Source organism: Tympanuchus pallidicinctus, unplaced genomic scaffold, assembly GCF_026119805.1.
Source record: "Tympanuchus pallidicinctus isolate F22 unplaced genomic scaffold, pur_lepc_1.0 scaffold19, whole genome shotgun sequence".
NCBI classification, from domain to species: domain Eukaryota; kingdom Metazoa; phylum Chordata; class Aves; order Galliformes; family Phasianidae; genus Tympanuchus; species Tympanuchus pallidicinctus.
Genome location: NW_026294710.1, coordinates 13,757,708 through 13,784,686, shown reverse-complemented (window position 1 = coordinate 13,784,686; position 26,979 = coordinate 13,757,708).

The window sequence follows — 26,979 nt, the reverse complement described above, 5'->3', positions numbered from 1 at the left end:
TGAAGTCAGAGCTTTCTTCTTTGGCAGAGGTGATACATGAGACTGCTTTACTTTTTCTCATGGAACTTTATCTTCTCACATGGATTTATCCCCTTGAAAGTGTAGTTTTGGTTGCTGGACTTCACTTAATGCCACATACTTGGGCCTTAAACGAAGGGTGACATCTGCTGTTGTCATCTACAGGATCTATTAAGACAAAGCAGTTGCCCTGAGAACTACATTTGGAAAAGGTCTCCATAGAGGAGGTAGCAGAACATCTAGCAAAAGGATGGTAATTAAACTCTGATCTTCCTTTTCTTAAGGAGGAGTTCACTAAAGAGGACTGATGAAACCATGGAAAATACAATCGTTCTCTGGAAAAAGGCATGTTCTGTCTTGATGTTTCATACCAATCCAACAAGAGGTGCCCATTTTGTTTGTTTGCTTCTTTTATCAGTGCAAAGTCAATTTCAGAATTTAGGACTTGGGATCCTGTCTGCAAGGAAGTAGCACTTGTGTTAGTAAAGGAAGACATAACTCATTAATGTTCCATTTGGAGGACTGATGTGGACATTTTCTCTACCTCTAAGAACCACCATTTTTTAAGTAATACCTAAAAGATGACTTCTCCAACAGTATTTAATCTCATATATTTCCATGTCCTTACATAATATTGTTTTGTCCCAAACTCTATGACAGCATCAAGCCTTTACTCACTAAAACCCACGTGAAAGGACAATTATCTAATTTCTCTGCAGAAAGTGTCTGTTTGCAAATTCTCACTTAATTCATATGTGATGCTCTACCTAGACAATCCTTTCTGGAGAATAGGAAGTAAATTCAGATTAGTCTGGTATACTCTCCTTCCTTTCACATTGGATACCCAGCCCAATGGGAGGAGAACTGGCTTTAAAATTCAGCAGGTTGTTTCTCCTTTTAAATTGATGATTTGGACTCTGGTTTGGAGCATAAGGAAGCATAAATTATAACACAAGTGAGAATGTGGGAGACAGTGTAGGAAAATTTTGTATAAAGAATAGAGCAGAGAGGGAACAACATTTGGGGAATGAAAAGTAGGGCAGATTTTGAAATATTCTCAAAACCATTTAACACCATCTGTCAGGGGCTTGTGTTGCTAGGGATTTATCATCCACTATCTGCAAAATCCTCTGGCTAGTGAGAACAAATTTGGGAAAAAGATGATTAAACTTCTTCTGCCCTTTGACTCCCACCCCCACACTCCTACCAACTCATCTTCGCAGCTATGCTAAGAGGAGACATTGGCTGAATCCAAGAGCAACTTCATAAAATGACCAAACATTAAGAAAAAGCCTAATTATTGGTTAAAATATCCTTCTTTTTATCTTGCCACTGACTTTAAAATGTTTATCCAATGAATTCAGAAACAGCCAAGCTTCAGCCAGGCTCCACATGATACTGTCCCTAAGGCAGAAAATTTATTCTCAGAAGGATAAGAAATACAGAAACCACAACAAATCAGCTCACAAGTGTCTGTCACTGCATGTCCTAGAAGTCTTTTGACCAAAAATTGCCCTGCATCTTTTAAAATCACACTATTGATCACACTTGTTCTAAAAGCTGATTAAAGTGGAGTAGCATTCTAGTTGTGAAACAGTTGAGTTATGAGTGAGTTACATATATTATAAATGAGTTTAAAGTGCTGAAATGGCCTTCTTGGATGGAAATGGTTAAACATTTTTGTGAAAAAAAAACCTTCTTAAGAATAACCAATTTTTAAGTAAAAATGATTTTAATGATTTTTACAGCCTCTACCATTGAACTTGGTGTAATAAGTCAATTACTTATACTGCTATGAAATGCTCTGTAGCATGCTATAAAAGTCTTGGAAATGTTCCTTTAGGCTGAACAATGTTCTTGAAGTCTTTCTTCCTTTCTGACAGCAAGTTATAGATTCCATGGAAATGAAATGAGAATATTTTCAAATAAAAGTATATGTGATGACATGGCTGAAGTACAATTGCCTAATAATAGAGGCTGTGGAATGACAACTGAAATCTAGGAAGTACAACGAAGAGCAACTCCTCCGTGATTTGTCCTATACTGGGGAGATGGATCATAGATCACCAAAGACTGATCTAATTTGTGTGAGGAAATGAAGTCTGTGTGAGCAATAACTCCCACTCAGATCTCTTGCTGGAGCTGCAGGGACAAAGGTGAAGTGAAACTTTCCAGCTGCCTGTTTGAATTCCTTTGGCTGAGGCTTGTTTTCACCTCTGAAATTCGATTTTCATTCCTGCAGGGCTTCAAAGGGAGGATCAGTGACTAAATGGAGGATCCTAGATCTCCTAGAAGATCTGAATTTGGTTGTAATTCAGGTATTGTCACCATTCAGTGTCTGTGGGACCAGAGATTCCTAGAGAGAAGATAAATAGGAGGCTCCTATTGCTGCAGCCTGCATGCGCGTCTTTATAGGTGTGCACACTTGCACCCATATACAGGAACAATCGAAGATACAAAGAAATCCATCTCATGCACTTGAGCTATCACTCTCCATTATTTCACCAAGCATCAACTGCCCAAAAGGTAGTGCTGTTACACAGGGATCTGTGCCTTGCTCGCATATCCATGAAAGAATTCATGAATGAGCCATTCCCATTGAGCACTGGAGATGTAATAAGAGATGCTTGTGTGAAGGAGGGCAGCTCCATGCTCTACATTGTGCCCTGTGAGGGAACTTGACCTGCCAGGACCACTACTTTAGGGGAAATCGGACTAAATGCTAGAGCTGGATGGAAGGAGGGGTCCTGTTTTGAGGAGGCAGTGAGGATGTAAGCAGAAGATGAGAAAGTAAGAAACCAGAATATGGTGGAACGAGGCTATCTTGGGAAGATGCAAGTGTGGGGGTGGATTTCCATTTCCAGATGAATTAAAGACCTTGGCTCTAAACTGTTTTGAGATTCTCCCCGATAAATTTGCCTCAGAACTTGTCCTCAGAACTTGTGCATATTGGAATGTACATGGGAATTTTCAGAGATCTTGAGGTCCTACCCTTCAAGTTTTTTACAGTGAGGGTGATGAAACATTAGCACCGGTTACCCAGAGAAGTGGCAGTATCCCCATCCTTGAATGCCTTCAAGGTCAGGCTGGACAGGGCTCTGAGCAACCTGATCTGTCTATAGGTGTCCCTGTTCACTGCTGGGGAGTTGAACTAGATGATCTTTAAAGGACCCTTCCAACTCAAATGACTTTATGATTCTATGACTCTACCTTACAACATCTCTTGCTATGGTTTTCTGCCACTGTTCTGGACTCAATCTGATGCAAAAAGAAGACTCCAGCACATTGTTGTCTCACGTGTGTAATTTTTTGAGTGCAAAATTTGCAGGGAGAAATGAAAGACTGCAGTGTCACACTGGAGGAGATTCATAAGCTGTGTGTAGATAAAACATAAATGAAGCTTATCTATAGTCTAAAAAGTGAAGGGGTACATTGTAGTTGACATCAAAGGCCTTACACTGAGATTCTTATTCTTTCTTAAGTTAAATGTCAGTCAAAGAAGACAAATATTCCTTGGGGTTTTCCAGTTGCAGAGTTATATATCTCTATTGCTGCAGTCACCCAAAATATGCACCCCCCACTGTCCGTCATACAAAGTGACATGGCAAAGGAGGAGGATTTATGATGTAGGTTATGCTAGAACTGTGTGTAATATATGACTGCAATGTCAACAAGTACCTATGCAACTCCTAGCAGAGAAAAAAATAAGGCAAACGAAGCAGCTTTTCCATCCTGCTGTTTACAACTTAAAATGTTAATGCCCAGAATGAATCCCCTGTATTTGTACTAAGTGCTGATCTCTGGGAAGCTGTGTAAACCTGCAGGAAAATCACTAGGGATGTAATTTTAATCCTACAGAAACTAATGGCTCAACCCTATTATCTGTAGTGGAGTTACAATTTAACCTTGAGTTCAAAAACCTGAAGAGTACTAAACAGATGGATAATAAATGGGTTGATGGATAAGTGCCTAAATGGGTATTAGTTGCTTTTTCACCTCAAAATGTACTTTATGGGGAACATCCATCTTAACAACTCTTTGCTCCCAGAAAGGGAATGTTTTGAATGCTGTCATTTAATAATTCATGTAACTATTCTTGCTGGATGCCATGAGGAAGTGAATTTGGTATTTTCTTTTTCCTTATAAGGTTTATATTCAAATGGAGAAAAAGAGCTAATATTTACATGTATGAGGATTAACTGATGATGGTATTTGAGAGGTGAGAAATCTTATTATTTATGAAATGAGCCTGAGTTGAGGATTTAAGTTTCCCACAGTTAAGGAAATACTGCTAGTCGGACTAAAGCTATTCTCTGTGTCTGCCAAATAACTCAGATTCATGTGTAAGCCCCTAAATGTGCTTGGAATATGTTCTCTAAGTGGCTCTTTCTAATCATTCTACACACCTTATTGAAATCCTCATTGAAGATGGATACACTTCAGTATTCTTCTTCTCTAACTGTGTCAGTGGCAAATCCATTTCCACAGTCACTAAATGATGGTTCTCAGTACTGGACATCTAGCAGATAGGCTGTCTACAATGCCTGTAATTCAGAGGCAATGACATTTGTCCACTGAAAACTGGATCAATATCTTAAATCTTTTTCACTAGACATCAGAGACTTTGAATGACTACCAAGCCAGTAGTCATTTCCAATAGCACATCACTAAACAGCTAAAGAGGTCCCCAGAATTGTCTTTTACCCTGTACGTGAATTCTGTCTTCAGACTTCGGTAAATAAAGCCGTTAACAGAAAGAGACTGATTGCAATGAAAAGCTATTGGAGGTATCTTTACATTTGAAACCAACCTCTAACTTTCTGGTCACTGTTGAGCAATGTGCCATAGAAGAAATATCAACAGCAAAGATATGTAAAACATGGGTGAATGGACTTTCCCTCATATGAGGTTTCCATGATTCAGAATTTTGTTGCCAGTTGTGGCCAGTGATGAATGGAAATATTTTGTGGGGACCTTGCACATCAGTCACAATGATCAGTAAAAGCTTACCAAACCATTTCATTTCAGGAAATGCTATTTCTGCTAAGGCTTAGTTATGTTGTTCTGACTACAACAGAGAAATAATGCCATTTGAATCCAAAGTGAATGTTTTCTAAATTCAGAACAGTAGAATCATTTGACAAGGGATTTTGAAAACATTTTGGATATTATGAGTTTGATCTTTTTTATGAACTATTCTGTGCAGTGGTTACAGTAATGTTTTGCACTATCCTGCTGCCTGGCTATCTCATGTTTTCCAAGACTTTTTATCCATGTCAGCTCTGCAACTTACATAAATGCTGGCTATTCATTTTAACATTGCAAGCATGTCTTCCAGAAGTCTGAAACTCCAATTAGGTAAGATACCCAGAACTCTAAAGACAAGACAAATAAATCCCTACACCCAATACCCATTGTTTTCTGCATGAGCTGGATAGTGAACACCTCTGAGGATGAGTCTAAGTGAGTTTCCTGGGATCCATAACTTCTCTGTAGTTAATGAGGGATTTGAAAATAGCAATGTCAATGCCAGCTCATGACACTAATCCTTCGATTTGCCTTCCTCCCACCCAACTGTATCTCCCATAGTAGCAATAGAGCATCCCCACTGCTCTTGGGGATGTTGGACTAACCTACAAGTTAACAAATTTACCCTTAAAACCATGCTCTTGGCCTCTAAAAATTTATCTTGAAATTAGCATAGATACTAAGCCCAGCTGGTGACTCACTCAACAGAGACCTTTTGAATCATTCCTTCCTGCATGCATATACACTTAATGCCTGCACACCTGCAGTTTGAAAATGAACCAGAAGCCTGGCTTCTTTCAGTGAACAGTGATAGTTTCAATCTGAATTGAAGCTTTTGATGCTAGAGAGATTTTGCAGAGGATCTGAGAGCTTCTGTGCTTGCATATTGCTTAAATGATAGCTCCTCACTCCAGGGCTGTGTGCACTGAAGTCAGCAAGACAAAGGAGACAGATAAGTCCATAACCTGTTCAAGTAACAATCCTTGGTGTTATCACCTTGAAGCATCATCCCTGGAGGTGCTCAATGCTGGGTTGTTTTGGGTCCTGGGCAGCCTGATCTATTGCTTGATTTAGTGGTTGGCAACCCTGCCTGTGGCAGAGCATTAGAACTTGATGGCCTTTGAGGTTCCTTCTAACCCAAGTCATTCTATGATTCTGTTATTAGATCAGCTGAACACAATCACTCATACATTGCATGCTACATACCAAATGGAGCTCATATGGCAGAGATCTTAGTAATTCAAATGTGCCCTCCTGGAAATAACTCTTCCCAGCATGTTTTTACCCATGTGGGACACCTAGTAGCTCAGACACTGACTTTTTATACGATCTGAGGCATTGCTGTGTCTCCCTCCCCTGCCTTCTCTGTTTGTGTTTCTTGTCTGTGTAGATGGTGAGTTAATGTAGGACAAAACATGCGGCTACATAAAAGACTGATGCTAGCTGAGAGCTGCAGATAATCATGGAATAACTTGTACTCAATTGGAATATATTTGTGTATTCAGTTATTCAAGTGTAGAAGTTTTTGGAAGATCAAGGTTTAGTATTGTACCCATAGCTTTTTTATTCACTGCACGGCTAGGAAAACTAAGATAATACTCATTGTCCAAGATGCAAGGTTTCTGCCAATATTTGTCATCTGGGATGCATTTCCTATCTTTGCCCTCGCCTTTCTGTCTGAAGTAGCATCATCTAAATGGCCAACTCATTGCAGTCACACATGCTTAGTGTTTATTACTTGGCTTATATTCAGACTCTGTGGAGAAACACTCATAAAAATTGTCCTGATCAAAGGACAATAGAGGCAAAACTTTGCATATGTGTTAATGAGATAGCTGGGGATGGACAAACAGTTAAAGTCATGCTGTTTGAAAACAGTCTTTATTGGATCCATTCTGTGCGGATGCTCAAAGGGATGAATCTGTTTCCAAGTGCGTCGCTTTAAAGGTTCAAATGATTCAAATGCTCCTAATGAAGTATTATAAGATTCAGTCTATACAGTTGCATCATAACTAGGAAGAGAATTTCTCAGGCTGAAGCTCTCCACTTGGCTTCATTAGCTGCCCTGCAGCTTCTGACAGTGCTCCTGCAGCTTCATGGAGATCAGCAATTTACTAAGGCAGATATTCTTAGAAATCAGCATTTATGCCTTGGATAAAATCAGGTTGATTTTCCTTCTTTCTCCTCATTTGGTAAGGTCCTTTCAGAACAGGAGCTAGTACAAGTGAAACACAGACCACAGCCCATTGCTCCTACCAATAGTAAGGATGCATCTCCATCCTGCATAAGTGTAGAGGAATACGAAGAGTAAGGCCAAGAAGAATCAGGTTCTCCTCACCAGGGACATTAGCACTGCAGGTTGCACTTCAACTTTGTATTGAGCTCTCAGCTGTGAAAAGGATCAATATTATTTTGAGTGAAGAGATTCCCAGGGAATGGAAATTTCCAAGGGAGTAGGAATGTCTTTGTCTTGCAAGAAAGCTCTGAAACTATCTTTTCTTTTAAAGTCAAGGAAACCTGATCTACCTGCAGGTGTCCCTGTTCATTGCAGGGCAATTGGACTAAATGAGCTTTAATGATCACTTTCACCTCAGATGATTCTACAAAACTTGTGCTATATTAATGCCTTTCTTCAGCAAATCGGAACCAGAGTCTAATTTGAGTCAAATTAAAATAATTAATTTTAATAATTAATTTCAATAATACTGAAACATGCCATTCCGTCTGCAATTGCTTTAAATTTTTTAGCATAGTTATCCAGTAAATATTTTTTAAGAAAATACCAGGTCGAATACAATGAAAAAATTAATTTTTGAGATGATCTCATCTCACACCTCTTTGTTATGAGTCTTGTTCAAATAAAATTTTGTAGAAATTGGCAACTTTCTCTGGTTTATGTGCCTGATTTTTCAGACAAAGCAAGACAAAAGAATGCCTTCAAAACTTTTCTCCCAGCTATGTGAAGTGCCCAACCAAGGGGATGCAAGGCCCGTAGGGAAGCAGTGTTGCCCTTTCAACTGCTCTGTTTTGCCATGGTTGCTATAGCTGGCAATCAGACACAGAGATGCAGTAGATTCCCCAGTTGTCTGGTCCCTACCCATGAGCATCTTTTCAAAGCTGTCTCACAACAGCTGATAGCCTTCTTGCTAGCCTCAAGCAGCTTCACAGGAGAGACTGAAATGGTTGGGGATGTCTGAGGGAGATTATATTCCTCTGGCCTCTATTTAAATGAAGCTGCTATTCATTTGCTAAGGTTTCTAATTACCAGTGCTATAATTGAAATACTGGAGTAATCTGTTTGAAGAAGGGGAGGAGGGGGCAGAGTCATTTTATTAAAACATGGGGTGGTAAGCTTGGTGCCAAAGTGAGCTGAAAAAATGTAATTCAACTCAGAGAGATCCAGGCAAAGACAAGGGGGGGGGGGTGGGGGAGGAGGGGGCACAAGAACAATGCAGACATAACCATGAAGTGGTCAGAGATTTGGCAGTGTTATTTATTTCCTAGCAGACATTCTGGGGTAATCTTAGCTTATGAAGCCTCAGTGATCATTGAGTTGTGCATGGGACAATTGAGTTTGACAAAAGATGATGTTTTTCGGATGAGAGTCATAAGAATAAGCTCTGGAAGATATCAGGTATTTGCTTTCTCTTTATCCTCTTCTGTCCCACAGGTCCTAGATAATGGAGTCTCTTTAGGTGCTGTGATTTCCTGAAGCTATTCCTGTGGGAGAAAAGAGAATAGGATATGTTGAGTTTTGGGGTGCATTGGCTGTGCTACAGAAATTTGAGATGTGATTCAGCTCACAGATTCAGACATCAAATTTAGAGAACATCTTAGTGAGAGGAAGTAAATAACAGCCTGAAGTGAATCTTACTGAAACTCATTCAAGAACTCTGCCTGCTTATCTTACACACTTAATCAATTCCCCCTAGAACTATGTTCCTAAGATCTTGTCTTCCCTTCTCAGCTGGGAAGTCACTGCTTGTCCAGGCAAAAAGTCAGGTTGGTTCCCATGTCTTTCTATTAACTGGAGGATTCAGGACACATCACTCCATAAAAGGTGCATGGCACTGAAAATAACAGAGAAATTCTCTATGGGCAACTTGAACATTTCCCGTCTGTTAGCATCACAGCTCTTGTGGTCTCTTCCAACATTAATGATTCTATGATAGCCTGTGTTTATTGTAGTAAGTGTAGAAACACAGACTGATGCATGTATCTTTTTTTCTCAAAGTGCTTAAAATATTAATGGAAACATAGAAAGACAAGTAATAACAGGAGGAGAAGAATGGTATGATGATAAACATTGAAATACCTCACAGGGATGCATCTAGACACCTGATCTTACTCATCCTTCTCCTGAGAAGTCTTAAGTTGGTTGAATGAAAAGCTTTCAGGTGGATAGTGTGTGTAGCATAGGTGAAATAGGAGTCACTCCACACTTTCCATGTCATCATTGATACCTAGGTCACTAATAAATATGTCCAGGTTCTAAACCTGACAGCAATAAATATTTTTTTCTGTCTATCCCCATAGCTTACTTTCAGGTTCATCACTAGCATGGAGTATGAGGTTTTTTTCCCCCATCAGAACTACAACAAGCAATGTTTTCCCCCTTTCCTTGTGGAAAATCAGCTACATAGTTACAAGATCCACTGGGACTTGTATTTTTTGCTTTGATCAAACTTGTGTTTGTGACCTGCCCTAGAGCTTGGCGTTGCCTGAATGCTGAACAGCCATGAAAATAGCCAGCATCCCCCTTTAGATAAGAGCCAGCTGTGAAGTCTGGATGTTGCTCCAAATTTCCCCATAGTTTGGGACCGTGCCAAAGTAGGAATGCAGTTTGAGCTAATCACTCACAGCAATTAGAGGCTGCTCTGAAAGGCAAGTGGTTGTTGTGCTGAATGCACAATATTAAGATCTTATCTTGCTTTACAAGCAGACTAAACCCAGAATGAATCAATTATGAGATTAGAATTAATCCAATAATCCTCTGTTTTTCTGTGCCTGGAATCAGATGGTGCATCTGTAAAGATAGTGTTAGTTACGGCAAATGAGATCACCGTTTGTCCTATTTTATTAAAAGCCTTTCCCAAATGTTAGCAGCTTGGGTGAGGCTGCAATGAAATTAAATTGAAATCTCTCCTCTTTGACTGATTGCCATTGCATGTACATCCTTGGCCTTGGCTGCCCACAGGGGATGGCTGGCACGTGAAGAAGCGCCGTGACTGCTGAGATGGGCTGCAGGAAAATTCTACTGGGGTATTTCCTCCCCTGTATGTGGCTGATGATGTAGCTGGGATTGTGGGCTGGAGGAAGCCAGAAAACATTACTGTCTTCCTTAAGTTCAATTTACAAACTCTTACAAACTGTAGGTTGGGCAAAAAGATGAAGCATACTTCCCTGGTCACCAGTCACGCTTCCCAACAGCCAGGTCTTGCACCACTCATCCTCTCTCTTTCCTCTTAAACCTACTTTTTACACTCTCGTGTGTCTCGGCCTAAATCTGGAATTTGCTCTCATAGTATGTCTTTTACAGATAAGATCAGACATGGGCAAGTGGAATTTTGTCAGCTGCTTGGGTTTCTTTCTGTTTAATATTTGTGCTCTAAAAAGATGCTTAAAAACAGACTTGTGCCTAGTGCTCTCTATTCTTTTCTCTTCTCTTCTTTAAAGAACAGGAAAACCAAATCAAACCCAAATCTAAAGAAATGCTGTTACATGAAGCTATAGATGTGGCTTACACGATCCATCAAGACTTGAAACAGTAATTTTTAGTGGTTGTATAAATCTGCCACTAGGTCTAAGACACAGGAGCTGTTGGGTGGCACCTTGATCTTTTTGGATACTCTTGGGGAATGTACACAGCTACTGCTCATCTTTGAGCTCTTAGGAAAGCTCAGCCGTGGGAGGGAGATGTAGAAAGCTGGAAATCAGACACCGCGAGCTGTGGAGGAGGAATGGAAACTGGTGTCTATAACACAGAGCTGAGCAGGTGACTGCCCATTACATTTTCTTTTTCCAGTGGTTTGCAGCATCGCCATTCATGATGAAGTTCTCCGTTTGACGGACAGAAGAATGAAACAAGTAGACTTGGCATTTTTCAAGATAAGTCTACTTTATATGAGACCTCAAACAAAATGAGCATCATCCAGGGGAAAAGGATGGAAGTGGAGCACACCTCCAAAGGTGATCCCAGTCCATGGGATCTCAGTAAAAGTTTGAAGGCTGGTGCTAAACTAAGTTCTCCAGGGCCATTCCTCTGTCACCTTTCAGCTTTTCTTTCCAATCAAAACCACTTTAAAAAAAAAAAAAAAGAAACAAAAAAGTAGCAGTGAATTTTCTTTTCATCCTCTTGAAAACAAAGTAGGAAATTTTGTTCAAACCTCTTTTTAAGCACCTCTAAAGCAGAGGAGAGGCCTAGCTAATTCCAGTTCCGCAGTTAAAAATGTCAGATTTAAAAGTAGCTACAAAAAGAACATCAAGAATAAAATTTTTCCATGCTTTTGACCTTAGGACCGTACTGGTGCAGTGCTATTTCAAAATTTTAAGAGCAGCTATGGCATTAAGCTGGAAACATGAACAGAGCTGTGGAAGGATCAAGACTTAGAATTTGGCTTAGTTTTCCATCTTTCTGAATTGCTAACTCTGCAGAACTGATCTGGCAGTTTAAAGAGGTTGAACCTCTGCTTCTGGCTAGGCTGTAAATACTGTCAAAGCAGATTCTTCATCCTAGTGATAGGTACTCAATAAAAGAAAAGTACTGAGGAAAATACTAGGAAAACTGGACATTTTTCATTACCCTATAAAACACAACCCCTTTCTGTAGATGGCTCAATTGTGTGCTGGACAATGAAGAGACTCGTAGTGTATCCCCAAATCAATAAGTAGTTACACTGGGTGGAGTTAAATTACAGTAATACCCCATACAAGAAAGACAGGGAGCTGTTGAAGAGGGTCCAGAGGAAAGCCACGAAGATCATCAGAAGGCTGGATGATCTTCCTACAAAGACAGGCTGAGGGAGCTGGGCTTGTTCAGTCTGGACATGAGAAAACTGCAAGGAGACCTCATTGCGGCCTTCCAGTATTTGAAAGAGGGTTATAAACAGGAGGAGAGTCAACTTTTTACTCGAGTAGATAGTGATAGAACAAGGGGGAATGGTTTTAAGCTCAAGGAGGGAAGATTTAGATTGGATGTCAGGAGGAAGTTCTTTACTATGAGAGTGGTGAGGTGCTGGAACAGGCTGCCCAGAGAGATTGTAGATGCCCCATCCCTGGAAGTGTTCAAGACCAAGCTGGATGGGAAGTCTGGTCTACTACCACATCTAGAGGTTGATGGCCCTGGCCATGTCAGGGGCATTGTAACTTGGTGATCCTTGCGGTCCCTTCCAACCCAAGCCATTTTATGTTGCTATGATTCTATGATTCTGTGATTCTATGACTCTATGATCAACAGCTCCATCTCTGAATTGTCAGTCTGTTCCCAGATGGCTCTACTGATGGTCAAGAGAATAAATGTTTAGAGAAACCTGACTAGAGCAAAAGCATCTAAATATTTACAAAGACAGATATCTTTCAAGATAAGCTTTTATTGGAGACATGTTTCCTCTTCTCATCTTCCTAGTTTAGCACCTGCTTTTGATCTCCCAGGCATTCCCCTCATTTAAGAGAAGCAAAAACTTCATCTGTTCCCATGCATGGTTGTGGACACAGGCTATGGGACTTCTTAACAACTCCTTTTGAAAGCGTGTTGAATACTTCTAAGCAAGCAACCTAACTTCAGAAAACACCAACAGCCTCAGATGAGCTAGCACAGGTGTTCAGGGGATCAGTGTTCTGCAGGAACCTGTTGCATTCAGATTTTCTCTTCTGAGTGTTTAGCAGCAGATGAATCCAAGTATGGAAGACAGGAGGCTGAAGCAAGTTCATGCAGATCTTCTCCCACGTCTGAAACCAGGGATGTGCCTGGCAACGTCACAGGAAAACCTGTGGCAAGTATGAATGTGCCCAACATGCATGGGATGGAGGAGGGAGAGAATGTATCAAAACTTCATATTGTTGACATCTCTAAAAGGAAAAGGAAAACAGGATTAAACTAGAAGGACTTTTTTGCTGCTTGTTTTTGCCTGAAGTGAAAGTATTATAGCTCTAAGCATTGAAGAAATGACAGACATCAAAGGAAGCCAAAGTATGATGATCTCTTCTCAGGTAGTCTGACAGCACAAAATATGACTTGGCCTAGATGCACTCAGCTGTTCTGGTACAGTGTACTTCATATGCAGCTGTTGGACCACCTCAAAGATGCAGCCTTCTCTGAGGCAGAAGGTACATCTGCTAAATGGTATATAACACCACTAAATACCAAAACACAAATGGGAACAAGAAAGTTAGGATGAATTCCTCCAGTTATTGCCATACATTGATTTAAGTAAGCAAATTTGCACCAACAGAGGATATGGTACACTGTTATTGATAGAAACTGAAGATCATCCCTCCAGACAGCCTGCATTTTAAGCCATATCCTTCACTTAAAGATCTTCTTTAACATCATAGCTGGAGAAAAAAAAATGCAATCTCCACAAGAAGGTATAAGCAACAGCCCCATGAATATGCAAAGGCTTTTCAGATGGTATTTTAAAACAGCGTTCAGTAACCATTATGCCACAGTTAACTGACTTCACCAGCTTTAAAAACAGGAATCTTTAATTACAGTCGTTTATATTTCTAAAGATAGACTATAACATATTTATAAACAATCTGTGCACTTGGTGGGTAAATGACACACGATATGAATCATTCGCTAACAGCTCTTATATAATATTCAAAGGGAGCATGAATGTTTCATGAAAGCCCTTCCACTGTTCAGCTTGGTAGGGAACTGAGCTTTCTTCTTTTTCCATATACATTTTCAAGGCATCTTATTCCTTGGCTTTTCCTTCTGGGAAACCCTTAAAAGGCTCAAAATTCCTCAAAATAAATACCATTGGATTTGCTGGGATAGGACAAAGAGAAGTGGTTTCAAACTAAAAGAGGGAAGGTAAATGTAGATTTCATGTAAGAAAATGTTTTTAAAAATAAGGATGGTGAAGCACAGGAACAGGCTGTCCAGAAAGGTGGTGGATGCTCCATCCCTGGAGACATTCAAAGTCAGGCTGGTTGGGGTTCTGAGCAACCTAATCAAGATGTAGGTGTAAATATCCCTGTTCAGTGTAGGGAAGTTGGACTAGATGGCCTTTAAAGGTCCCTTCCAACTCAAATGATTCTATGACACTATAAACCCATGATTTCCAGTGTGGGACCACTGAATTTAAAGCACTCGATAGTGGGAGTACAGAGAGAGTTGGTTTGCCCAAATAAACTATCTCTGAAGTAGCAAACCTCTTGTGTTCCATGCATGCAACACCAGTCCCTTGTGTGCCACAAGGAGACACTGGCTTACCCGTCTCAGACACCCACATGTCATCTTGGAGACAAGAAATGTAAAAGTTGGGAAATGACCAAGAAATGGCCTAGATGTCTTGCTAGGCTATAGACAGCCCTAGACAACTTCCATAAATTAGGTAACTATATCAAGGACTATTGAAAGGTCACTACATCATTTTACACAGGCATTTCATTTGGTCTGTTTTTTATGTGGCTCTGTGCAGAGCAAGGAGTTGGGCTCAATGATCATTCTTGGTCCCATGTGAGAGTGTGCAGAAAGAGGAAACCCCCTTTTAGAGGAAACCCCTTTATTGTACTGGTGTTGCCTTTCTGAGTAAATGCATTTTATGATGGGAGAGTATGTCTCACCTGGTGAGAATGGAATTCTTTGTTGTTACAGTAAGCTGCTATCCTTTCCAGCTTCCATAAGACTTATCTATCTGAACTTTAAATTGCCACAGGAACTGTTTTGCAATCAGGCAAGCTCTGGAGTTCAGATAATTATCTGATTGTTGCGTATTTTGTCTGATTTTCTTATTCACTGGCAGTGCCAATTTAGTATTTTATCATTTCTTTATACATTTGTTTGTGCAGTTTTTTACTGAACAGCATGCAGTCTGCCTTATGGGTTCTGCACTGTGAAAGGCTGCATGGGGACATTTTATGGCATTTCAATACCTCCCAGAAAATCAGAGGCAGCAACCTATTACAGGTTTGAGGAATGGGCCAATTCCACTCTTTCTACACTTGTACAGCACTTAGCATTCAGAGAACATAGCTGTAATGAAGGCCTCTTATTTGAGATGATGATATAATATGTACATAATTATGCATAATAAATTCACAATAACATATTGCCTGTATGTTCTAGAAGCTATCTACCTTTGTTTAGTAGACTTTAGATCCTCTAATCTTTGATGGACATTCATATCACTGAGCTTTCCTACCAGGTAAGATAATGTTTCTTTGTATAGACGCCGGTAAATATTCATGTTAACAATCCTTTGTTAGGTGAGTGGCTTTACTGATACATGACAGCTTGGACAGCAGGGGTTATTTGAATCATTCCGTTCTGCTTTTGCCATTTTAATTTCCCTACAAGCCCCAAAGGCCAAATGAAAGCATGAATGCATAAGCAAAAGGATGCCATTTGCAATATGTCCACAACTGCCAGACAATTGTCTTCCTCAGAGCCTTCTCCATCTATAGCCAAATATCCCAAAATTACAACAGGCATATATCATGGATGTCATTTCTTTCTTCACTTTCATTAAAACATGCTGTTCATAGAAGCAATAGTGCATAACCATTTTAAATGGGCCTCGTTTTGTATTTTACATAGGCTGCTCAGTTGTTGTTGTAATAATAAATGATATAGAGACAATTTTAGATTGTTCTGACAAAAAGCAGGACTCCTAAGGGGAGCTAGCCTCATGAACATGAAGTTGTAGCTCTGAGCAACCAGAGAGGAAGATGCAATTAATTTCCCCCTCGTGAGTAAATCCATTATATAAAATACCACAGTTGCCTTGAGGGCCAAATTGAAGGCACTGAATTATGTATTCTCAAAACTGACTTTACAATGATGTCTTCATGGGCACTTCTGTGGATTTTGAATGGAGAAGAAATGGCAATCAACTGCAAGGATCTTCCTTGCCTCTCACTTGGTGTAAACAATATGCTGCTAACATCAAAGCCTTACTGACATGGAATGGCCTTGCTGTTTCCCTTGAGTTAGTGGCACAGAAAGGGGAGGAAATCCTGGGAATGCTACTGAGTTATACCATACATACAAATTGGTTAGCCTAAGCACATTCGTCTTTGCTTGAGAGTCAGACATATAAAGATTTCATAAAATCATAGAATCACAGAATTGTTAAGGTTGGAAAAGACCAACTTCAGGTGATGTCCATCATCTACTCCAACCATAAACCCATCTGCACCATGCCCACTAAACCATGTTCCTCAGCGCCACATCTACTCTTTTGTTGAGAACAAAAGTGGTGTTTCCAGTCCATTTCTCTCCTTTTGAGCCATGGCTCCTGAAAGATCCAAGCTGAGGTGCTATTTCCAACCTTCTGCAATCATTTTGTATCTGGGATACAGGTTCATGCATCATCTGAAACCTCAGCATCCACCTTGGGTACTTTCTGCTCCAGTATCTAAAACTCCATGGGTAGAAACTCTCCCAAGTGAAACTCCATGGGATTTCACCAATGGACTCAGCATCTTCCTTCCATACTCCAGAAGGAGTATTTACAGCTGGGTGTTCATTTCTAGATACAGTTCTGTACAGAAAAATCAGTCACATTTCACGATTTTATTTCAAGCTAGCAGATCAACACCCTGTATATGCTATTCAACTGTAGCAGAAAAGCACAAGGTAAGAAACAAAAAATTGCAGTTCCTGGAGCAAAATTGGATGGCTGTTCAGTGATAAGGGGAAGAGGATTTCAATTTTCATGAGCGTTTTCCCCTCTTGTTGCTTTCTGATCTCAGTTATCACACGCAGACTACGAGGCAGCTATTCACAGGGCTTAAGCAGCCACAGCATAATTAAACTTCAGGTCTTCTGAACAATTTAAACACACACAAAAAGAGAGGAACAATTCATATTTATTTCTGGGAAATTATTGTCATGCACCCTCTTGTGACACAGGTTTTGTCAGCAGTCCACAAAGATAAGAAACATTTTATTTATTAATAAATAAATAAATAAATAATCAGCATTGCTTCTGTCCCTTCGTTCCTTTGTTATGATGAACAAAACACTTCCAGGTGGCATGAAAAAGAGTGAAAGTCCATTTCAGGAGGTAGAACATCCTGCAGAATGGAGTGTTTCCATGGGAGAATGGTGGTCTGGTTCTGGACTAGCTGTAGGTGTCCCTGTTCATTGCAGGTGAGTTGGACTAGGTGACCTCTAAAGGTCCTTTCAAGTTCAATCAATTCTATGATTCTAAAAAATGTCTGAGGACCAGTCAAATACATAATGGAGAACTGGTCCTCCTCACCTCACTGTTATTGCACATGAAGCAGTGCAAACACATAAAAACTCTGAACACTCTGCTCTCCCTGAGGGACTCCCACTTTATCTTCTTATGCAAATTGTCTGGGCCATTCGCCAGCCTTCCTCTGTGCTGTGAAGCTTCCTGGCCTTTCTTCTGATCTGAAGATGTTCTTGGGAGTTCATTAACCTCCAGGTAGCAAAGTAACTATTGCAGAGAGCTGGACAAGTATGTTGGGTGGGTGCATGTGTGTGCTGGAAAAGGATGTGACCTATTTGTTTCCCTGGCCCACTTGTGCACATTCACATTTCAAATGCAAGTAAGGAACATGAAGCAATAAACACTTTAAACACTTTAAACACTAAGACTTTTGTCTAAAATGTCAACTGGCAATTTCTATCTAAGACAAAAAGGATTTATCAGAGGCACAGAGATAGACTGCCCTGACTGTATTGGAACTAGAATGGATGTTACTACTCTCCAAAACTCCTTTAGCAAGTTCAAACTTTTTGTACTGTCAATTGCAATTTGCTCACACAGCTGTTGCTGCCCTTTCTCTCTTTTCTTCATCTACTGTAGTAGCACAAATTTTCTTCATCTCTTTAATAAGGGGATTACAGTCACAGAAATAGTGGTTGGAAAGAAACTTATGAGTCCTATCTCCTTCCAGAAGCAGGACAATCACCAACATTAGCAACTGACCCATGTGTTGGAGTTGGACTACCACCATCAGTAGTAGTTGATTCCATGGGTGGACACTCTGTACATATCTGAACATCCTGCTTGATAGCATCAGATTAAGGAGTGCTTACTAAAATAGTTGTACTGGCAGATTTGAGCTCAGAAATAACTTAAAGCAAGGAGAAAATAGGTTATTTGAAGATTTTGAGATTTGAAGACCAGTAAGATCCTTTCTTGGGGCATTTTTCTTTTAGGAATAACCTGCAGCTGGCAAGAAGTAGAAATTTAAAAAAAAAAAGGACTAAAGCTTTGAAAGAATTCAGAGTTTTTCTGACTTAAAAGAAAAGTTAAGAAGAATTACAGTATAACATGCTTTGGGTAGGCTGTTTGATCCAGCTATGTATGTGCTGTGTTGCTCCCATTAGAGTACTGCTATCTGATTTAAACCCTCTTAGGACATTGAGGTTAAAAGCTGTCAGTGACAATCCATTCTCAGTCCACGATCAGTTCACAGCTCATTCCATCTTCTGCAAGGAAGAAGAGAAGGAAAAAAGCAAATGCCCTTCATTTGATCTTCATAGAATCAGTTGTGTTGGAAGGGATCATAAAGATCATCTAGTCCAACTCCCCTGCACTGGACAGGGGGACCTGCTGCACGATCAGATTGCTCAGAACTCGATCCAAGGAGGTAATTTTCAGAAGGTTAAAGACAAATGTGTAATATATGTTCAGGTGAACTGACTGCCTACTTTCCAATCCAAAGGGCTGGAAGTATAGCATTCAAGGAGAGTCCTTTAGATGAACTGGTGAATTTCAGGAATGAATTCAATGATTTTCTCTTATATTCAGCAGCCCCTTTCCCTTATGAAAAATGAGGATTTGGGGGAATCAGAGCACGGGACAGATTTTATTCCCAACATTAGTATAAGGAGGGCAGGAGGGCATAACAGCTTGATACAGAATAATCTCCTCTTCCCTTTTCCCCAAATACTGAATAGATTAAAACGTGAATAGAGCGCTGAGGCTTAAGGCAAGCACTGTATTCTTCTAGAAAATTGAGGCATTTCTGTAGATAATCCACACACTAGACAGAAAAATTTCACACTGAATAAGAAGTTTAACTGAAACCACAATGTTTGGTGTGAGTACATCTATCTCTAAGAGATTGTAGCTTTATTCTATGGGATGCTGATCATGGTGGATGTGATTACTGATGTGATGGAGATGAATCAGATCCCATGATTCGCAACTGCTTTTCTGACAAATCCCAAAGGCTTACAGAAACCTTACTGTCCTTAAACACAGTCTCACTGCCATGTAAAGGCAGCAGCAGCATGAAACATGGTCCTATGAGCTAAAAGCTTAGCAATGATGGTCTCAGAAACAAGTGTACCTGATATGTTGTATTCTAGATGTGAACTTCATCTCACCTAATTCCGACTGTCCAAAAGCTAGGTATCACTGCCCACATGATTCATGTTTCTCTTTGTAGTCATCTATAACATGTGAGTTATCTCATCCTAATGCAGATATTAAATAGATTACATGAATAACATTTACATAAGTGTTTGCCTCTGTCCATTGACAACACAGCTGGGATGTAGTCAGCACTGTGACTGCCTAAAGATATGGAATATAAATCCCTCACTTTGCTCCTTCCCTCTTTTCCTTCCCTCGGCTCACAAAATCCAGGAGTGTGGTATTCAGGTAAAATTTAATTGTGGAGAAGCAACTTTGATTCACTTCATTGAATGAGATGTTGATGTTTTATGCTTATTAATCTCTCTTGTTGTACTTTATGCTGGAAATGTACTGAGCCACAGGAAAAAAAAGTGTGACTTTAGGATGAGTAGGTGTTGTTAGCAAGATGCATATTGTACTGGATGGCAGTTCATTTTATCCTTTTCATAATCCCTTTACTTCCCTTCAGTTCATTTAATCACCAGACTGTTTTCATTTTTGGTGTTTTTTGTTGTTGTTTTTAATTTTCCTTTTTCTTTTTGCCTCTTCAACAAAATACATATTCTAATTTTCTTATCCTCTTTTTTTTTTTTTTTTTTTTTTTTTTTTTGTGTGTGTGTCCGTGTCCGTGTCCTTTTACTCCTAAATCATTTTGCTGAGTTCAATGAGATTGCCCTAAGAGTAGTGTGATACAAGAGGGGATGAGGCAGATAGCCCGGAGTGACTAATTTGGATTTTTAACTCCTTTCCTGAAGCTTCATTTTCAACCTTTCAATTATTTCCAGTATTCATGTCTTAGTCTTCAGCCAAACTCCATAGTCTGCATTGTAGCTCCCATCACAGAGATGCATCTTTTGAATGCAGTGGTGCCTCTGAGAGATGCTGAACCATCCTTCAGAGTTTCGCTGTTCTTTGGTGATTTACTGAACACACATCCTGCTCCACCAGTGTGGCATCCTTGCATTTATGAGAGGCTGCTGTGGGTACATGAGTTGACTTGCTCTTTTGTTCCAGTTAGAAATTTCCTGAGTGTCAACTCAGAGTTATTCACTTTGCAAACACTATGAAATGGCACAGTATTATCACAACTTCTTTAACTGACAAACAGGTGAAGTCTGACATGCTATGTAATGACTGCCCTTTTTCTCAGAAGCAGAAGTACTTGGCCCTTTTGAGTACTCCACCCTCCAGTTCCATGGCGCCTTCTTTCTGAATAATCATCAGATTGATTTCTTTAGTCCAAAGAGTTTTGGCATTCCTTTCTAGGGTTATCTAGAGAACTGTTATCAGAGCAACTTCCGTTTGGTCCTTATTTTCTAAACTGACTGACTTTTGAAAGGTATTTCTTTCTGGTGAGTTGGGCCAAGCCTGTATCAAGGAATAAAATAAGCATCATGAAATAGGAGCTGCAAAAGTGAAATTTGGCTGTCAAAAGATGCAAGCAGCTTAGGTGTGAAGCTGTTAAGCTGACTACTGGCTGTGCCTTGACGGGTTTTATTTACCCTGCAGAGAGAGACATGGCTGAACCAGACAGGTTAGGAGGAGGCTGCAGGTCTCTAGTCATGAAATAAATCCTTCCAAAGATGCTGACATTTTCATAAATGTTCAATGTTAATTCCTGTGGAAATTTCATTCCTTTTATGTGTATAAAGAAATATCTCACAGAAGTGATGTTCAGGTCCTCTACGCTATGCTGTAAAGGGCAGGGAAGAGATAATGGTGCTGATTAGAAAGGCAAAATGATTGTACCAGTAACAGGACATAAAATTTGATTTTAATTATTGGAGTTTGAAGCTAACAATCTGTAGTCCAACTGTGACCAGATTTGTTTCATGTCATTTATTTATCCTTTATTGTTTTTCTCTTATTTATCTATTGCACCATCTGCTGATTTACAGTTCTGCGGTTGTTTATTTCTGCCCAGGGTGCAGTGATCTGCATTTTGTAAGCACCAGAAAGCAGCACACCTAGAGGAGAAGTCAAGAGGCCACAAAGACCACGTATCTTTCCTAAGGCAACACTGACCACATTTGGTGATATGGTTTTGTGATATGTTTCATTCTGCTGGAAAGCTGTTTCCTCACTCTTTTTTACAGAATAATTTTTATCCTGGACAAATGCAAACTATTCTGTCTGAGTTGGAAAGATATTGTCTCTGTTCAGTACAAGACGTTGGAAAAGGAAAACACTGAATGAGATCTCAAGTTTGCTGTAAGTCAGTAAATCAAAGTCTATGAAGTGATCAAGCAGTAAGTTGGTCATTGCCATTTTCACCTTTACTCTGAGGTGTACCAAGTAATAAGATGATTACTGATCATTTAAGTTAGAGAGTTGGGAATGAGGTCGCTTATTCAGAGGGTACAAATGAACAATGACATAAGAACAAAAACAGAAAAACATTAAAACACAATTTTGTTGAATCAAATGTCATTGATATTCAGCTGACATAAACCACCTCTTTACAATGGACTTCAAAAGAATATATTGTTTGATTCCAATTCAATATTTCTCTCAGAATTATTCGTATTTTTCTTACATAATTGCCTGGCAGGCATTGGCTGCACTCTCCCTGGTGAAGAACAAGTCAGTACATTACTATAAAATAATCAGAATGCTGTCTCTATAGGTATTTCCTTGAAAAAATTGGAATATTTGGGAAATAAGGGTGTCATCTGAGAGTAAAGGAGAAGGAAGTAGAAGTGGTGGAGTGCTCTGTAGGGAGCACATTCCTTTCTAATCCAGTTAAAAACTGATCGAAATTGAAGCCAAGGATCAACTAACAAGTGTAGAAAAGGAAAACAGGAGAAATACAAAATGGAGTGGCGAGACCACTGTGATCAGACTCCTCATTTTTCCATTCCACTGAAGAATCTAAAGAGTAATGAAAATGATTGATGACAGTAACAACAAAACCACCTGAATTATTTGTGTTGTTGCAAACCTACCAGATCTGTAATTGAAAAATTCTTGTGGGCTCTTCTGCATGTTTCCAAGCGAATGGTCTCTCATTACAAGAGCAACGTTTGCTCTGGTTTTGGTTATCGGTGGTTCTGGATCTTAAAACTCCCATTGTTTTCTGTTAATCTATATTGAATTTGTGATGTGCTTCAAATTAAATATTTGCAAGGGACTTTGCTGGCTCAAGGCTGGAGAAATAGAAGATTTTTGCTCCTTTCCATGTCTCAAGTCTGGGTGAGATTTAACCGCCTCCTTCCTGACATATGTCCATCTAATCTATTTGCAAGGGCTGACACGAGGAGTGTTGAAATGGGAAAGAGGAAAGCATGACTGAAGGAGATGAAACAGGATTTAAAATACAACTTACGTAGTTTCAACCACGCATGTCTTTGGCTCCATCAACAGACAGGCATTACCAGTGTGAATCACTCTGCTTCTGCCAGATAGTGAGATATAATCAGTTGGGTCTTATCACTTTGAACTTCCTTCTATGTCTTTCTCATCTCAGATTTCAAAACCTGTGAGGTTACACTTTGGTCTTTTTTGACAACTCAGCAACTGTTAATGTCTTCAGAACACAACCTGAAAATAGGCACTATTTCCTTTGACAGCAGTGCACAGTAATAGTAACACCTTTTCCTGAGTTTGCAGCTCATGCAGAAACCCTTTGAAATTCAGTAAACACACATTCTGCTCTAAATCTTGTCATTTCTGCCTGTTTGGCTGGAGGCCTCTTCCCTCCTGTACCTAAGTCTAAGATGCATTTTGCAGAGAGCCAAAAAGGGCCAAAGATAATGGTTTCAATACAGAACAGAGGACAAGAATAACAGCAGTATGCAGAAAACTTCTGAGTGTGCAATCATCTGCACGATATCACTTGTATCTATGGAAACACTTTGCCTTTCCTAGGATTTATAAGATCTCCCTTTCTAAACTGTGGATGCCCCATCCCTGGAGGTGTTCAAAGCCAGGATGGATGGGACCTTGGACAGCCCATACTTTGCCCACAGTAGGGTGTAGGAAATAGATGACTTTCAAGGTGTATTCTAACCTAAAGTGTATTCTAACCTATTCTAACACTTTCTTTGAAAGTGTGACTCTATGATAAGATTTCACAAATGTGTGTGAGGAATCCCAATACTTGGGATTCATTGAATAATTATGTATCTTGAGAATGCTGTGATATTTGCTGGTCTTGGTAAAGGACTTCTTGACAGCCTTGGCTACATGGGGAGAAAGGAACTCGATTTGCTGCAAGATGTAACTGCACTGGAAAAAGTCTATTATGTGAAATTGTTTGATTTTATAAAGAAAACGTGATGTTTTTTTTAATGTCTTGGTAAGGCAGTAAATTCTGGTAGCTGTTCATTTGTTGTACCTGAGTGCCTTTGTCACATGGGATGGATATCTGGGCACTAGACCATGAGTATGCTTTGAAATGTTAATGGACTGTGACTCTTCTGTTCCTCTGGATTTGTAAGGTCCTTGTGGAAGAGGTGTAAATGTAAATGAACTGACTTAAACACAGGATTGAGGGAAGTCTTTCTGCACCCTGGGGTGCACATGCATTGTGTGGCATATGAACAATGGTAAATACTGATGTAGTATAATTCATCCTGTTCTTTAGTCTCAACTCCACTGATTACAAGATAGAATAGTTGGATTTCTGTGTGTAATACTTGGAAAAATACCTATGCTTTCATTAATCCCATTTTCTTTATTTGCAATATTTCAGCAAATATAACAAACAGACTGCAATTAAATGAACAGCAGACTGGAAAAACATAGCATTAAAAGAAAAAGATCGAGAGCAACTCCCAACAAGGTGATAATTCTCAGTGTTTGCTGCTTATCTTGTTCTGCCAGGCCAATGGAGTTATGGGTTTGAAAGGAGCCAGCAATTACTAGCTGAATTGGACTTTGCAAGAATCCCCTTTGGACTGTCACCTGAGAGTATACTCATGTGGCCTCTTGACCACAGGATGAATTCAGCCTTTGAATTTCCATCTTCATTTTAGCGTGACTGGTCATAATCAAATCCACTCCCAAAAAAACTTCTCAAAGTTTTACTGAGCCTTAGTTTGATCTTGACTTCCTGTCAAACCTCCTGTCACCAGCCTCAGCAAAAAATCGTAGCCCTGAGATTACTAGTTATCATGCTCCACACATGAAGTGCACTGTGTGAATCTCAGATAAACATTAATCCTGGTCATATCTGCAGAGATGATTTAGCTCAATAAAATCACAGCAAATCTCAGCCATAAAAGGTATGCATGGGAACTTGTAAATATTTGTAATTTTTTGCTGTTTTGCCATTGAGACTTTTCATTTTTTGATGGGACTGGAACCATCAGGGCTTCACAACAGCAAGAAGCAGAGGCAATATTAGGGAATATTGAGATCTGTGACTGTGAAATGCTGGCTGTGCTATAGTGAGGAAAGCCAGAATAGAGAGCTGGTGGCAAAAATAGTATTTAACTCTACCAACGTACACTCCACATCACATGGCACTTCTGCAGTTCATCCTTTGTCCTTAAATGTTTCAACCTGAAGTGCTTGGCACAGACATACAAGTGAGATGGGTGAAGGACTTAGGAAAACACCTGATTCTGCTGCTCTTTATAAAGATTTAGTACATTTTAGAGAAACACTTTTCAGATAAAAAATCATCATGATATCATACCTTCAGTGACATCAAGGAAAGAACATTGGTATTTTTTGTTAGGCAAAGCACTCCAAAGTTATCTCAAAAGTTTCTAGGTTAATATCATTTTGCTATTTCATTCATAGCAGTCTTGACAAGATAAGGCCTTCCCATTAAAAAAAACAAGATTGAAGTTCAGTTAATAGCATTTAGTACTTAGAAACATGATTTATAGTTTAGCAGAGAAAATAGCCTGGGAAGATGTCCAGATGCTGTAGAAATTGCTGTTGCTGCTATGGACAAGGAGCACTGCTGAAAATATATCTTTAAAAAGTCAATAAGAAGCAGATGATATGACCTGTTCATAAATGCAATGTAAATGTTATTGAGGCAATAATTATATTTTTCTGATTTATCACAATGAATTCTACTTGAGATGAAAGTTTCATGTAAGAAGCCGAAAAATTTCCCCTGATTTTTTAGGATCTATTGGTATTGGGGTGAAAATTCCTAGCAGAAAATGAAGTCCTTGTATTTGCAACTCCTTCAGAAAACTTCATCTAGCAAGTTAAGTCTCCAGAAAATTCATCTTTATATTAAAAAAATCTTGAGCAAACCAACTACCTTTTGATATCAGCTCCTCTCCTTTTTTTGCCAGTTGCTCAGTACAAACATGGAGCATGTTAAAGAAGCTCCTGGTCTACCAATGGCTTGCTAAGAGGAACATCATCATTGAGTCATGTCAGGCTGGGAGTGGAGAGACCCTGACTAGTGACATAGACATAACTGGAAAGGATTCAACAGAGAGCCACAATGATGATGAAGGAGCTGAAGCACCTCTCTTATGTGGAAGGGCTGAGTGCGCTGGGACATTTTAGTCTGGAGAAGATGAGGGTCAGGAGGATCTCATCAAAGTCTATGAGTACCTGAAGACAGGGTGCCATGACAATGGAGCCAGGCTCTTTTCTGTGGTTCTCGGTGACAAGAGGGAACAAGGACAAATTGGAACACAAGGGATACCATCTGAACAACATGAAGCACTTCTTTATTGCGACAGAGCACTGACTCTGTCAGAGCCCAGGGAGGCTGTGGAGTCTCCTTGGAGATCTTCAGACTCACCTGGACACGGTCCTGGACACAGCTCTGGGTGTCCCTGCTTGAGCAAGTGTTGGACCAGATGGACCCAGAGGTTTCTGCCAACTTCAATCGTTCTGTGATTCTGTGATTCATCAACCTGCTGTTCCTGAAACATGGCATCCTGAGCTAGCATGGAGGACTCCTGAGATGCTACCAGCAAAGTATCTGATGGTCCCAGCTTTACCTTCCCCATGTAGTGCATGAAGTGCTGTAAACCTGCTTCTCAGGAACAGAAAGCTGATCACAGCCCTTACAGGATCAGGAACAGAGGGATGCATCTGACATTTTCGCAAATGCCAGGTTGTGTCTTCCCTTGTAATCAGGTATATGGACATCCCTGAAATTTTATAGCATCAGGTTATGGTACTGGGGATAAGAGTTCTTGCTGTTTGTTTTTGAATCTAAAATTTATGCTCAGACTGCATGGCAGCTTGTTATTTTTGTTCTGTTTTGGTTAATAGCTTTAAAATTGCATATTTGTGAGAATATCTCTAAAAACAGTGGGCTGGGTCACAAACCAGATATTGAATAATTACTAATTAGTCAGTCATCAGACTAATAATGGTCCCTCAGTTTTGCCAACAAATCCAACTATGAAATTGCTCCCTCATTACCAATAACCAC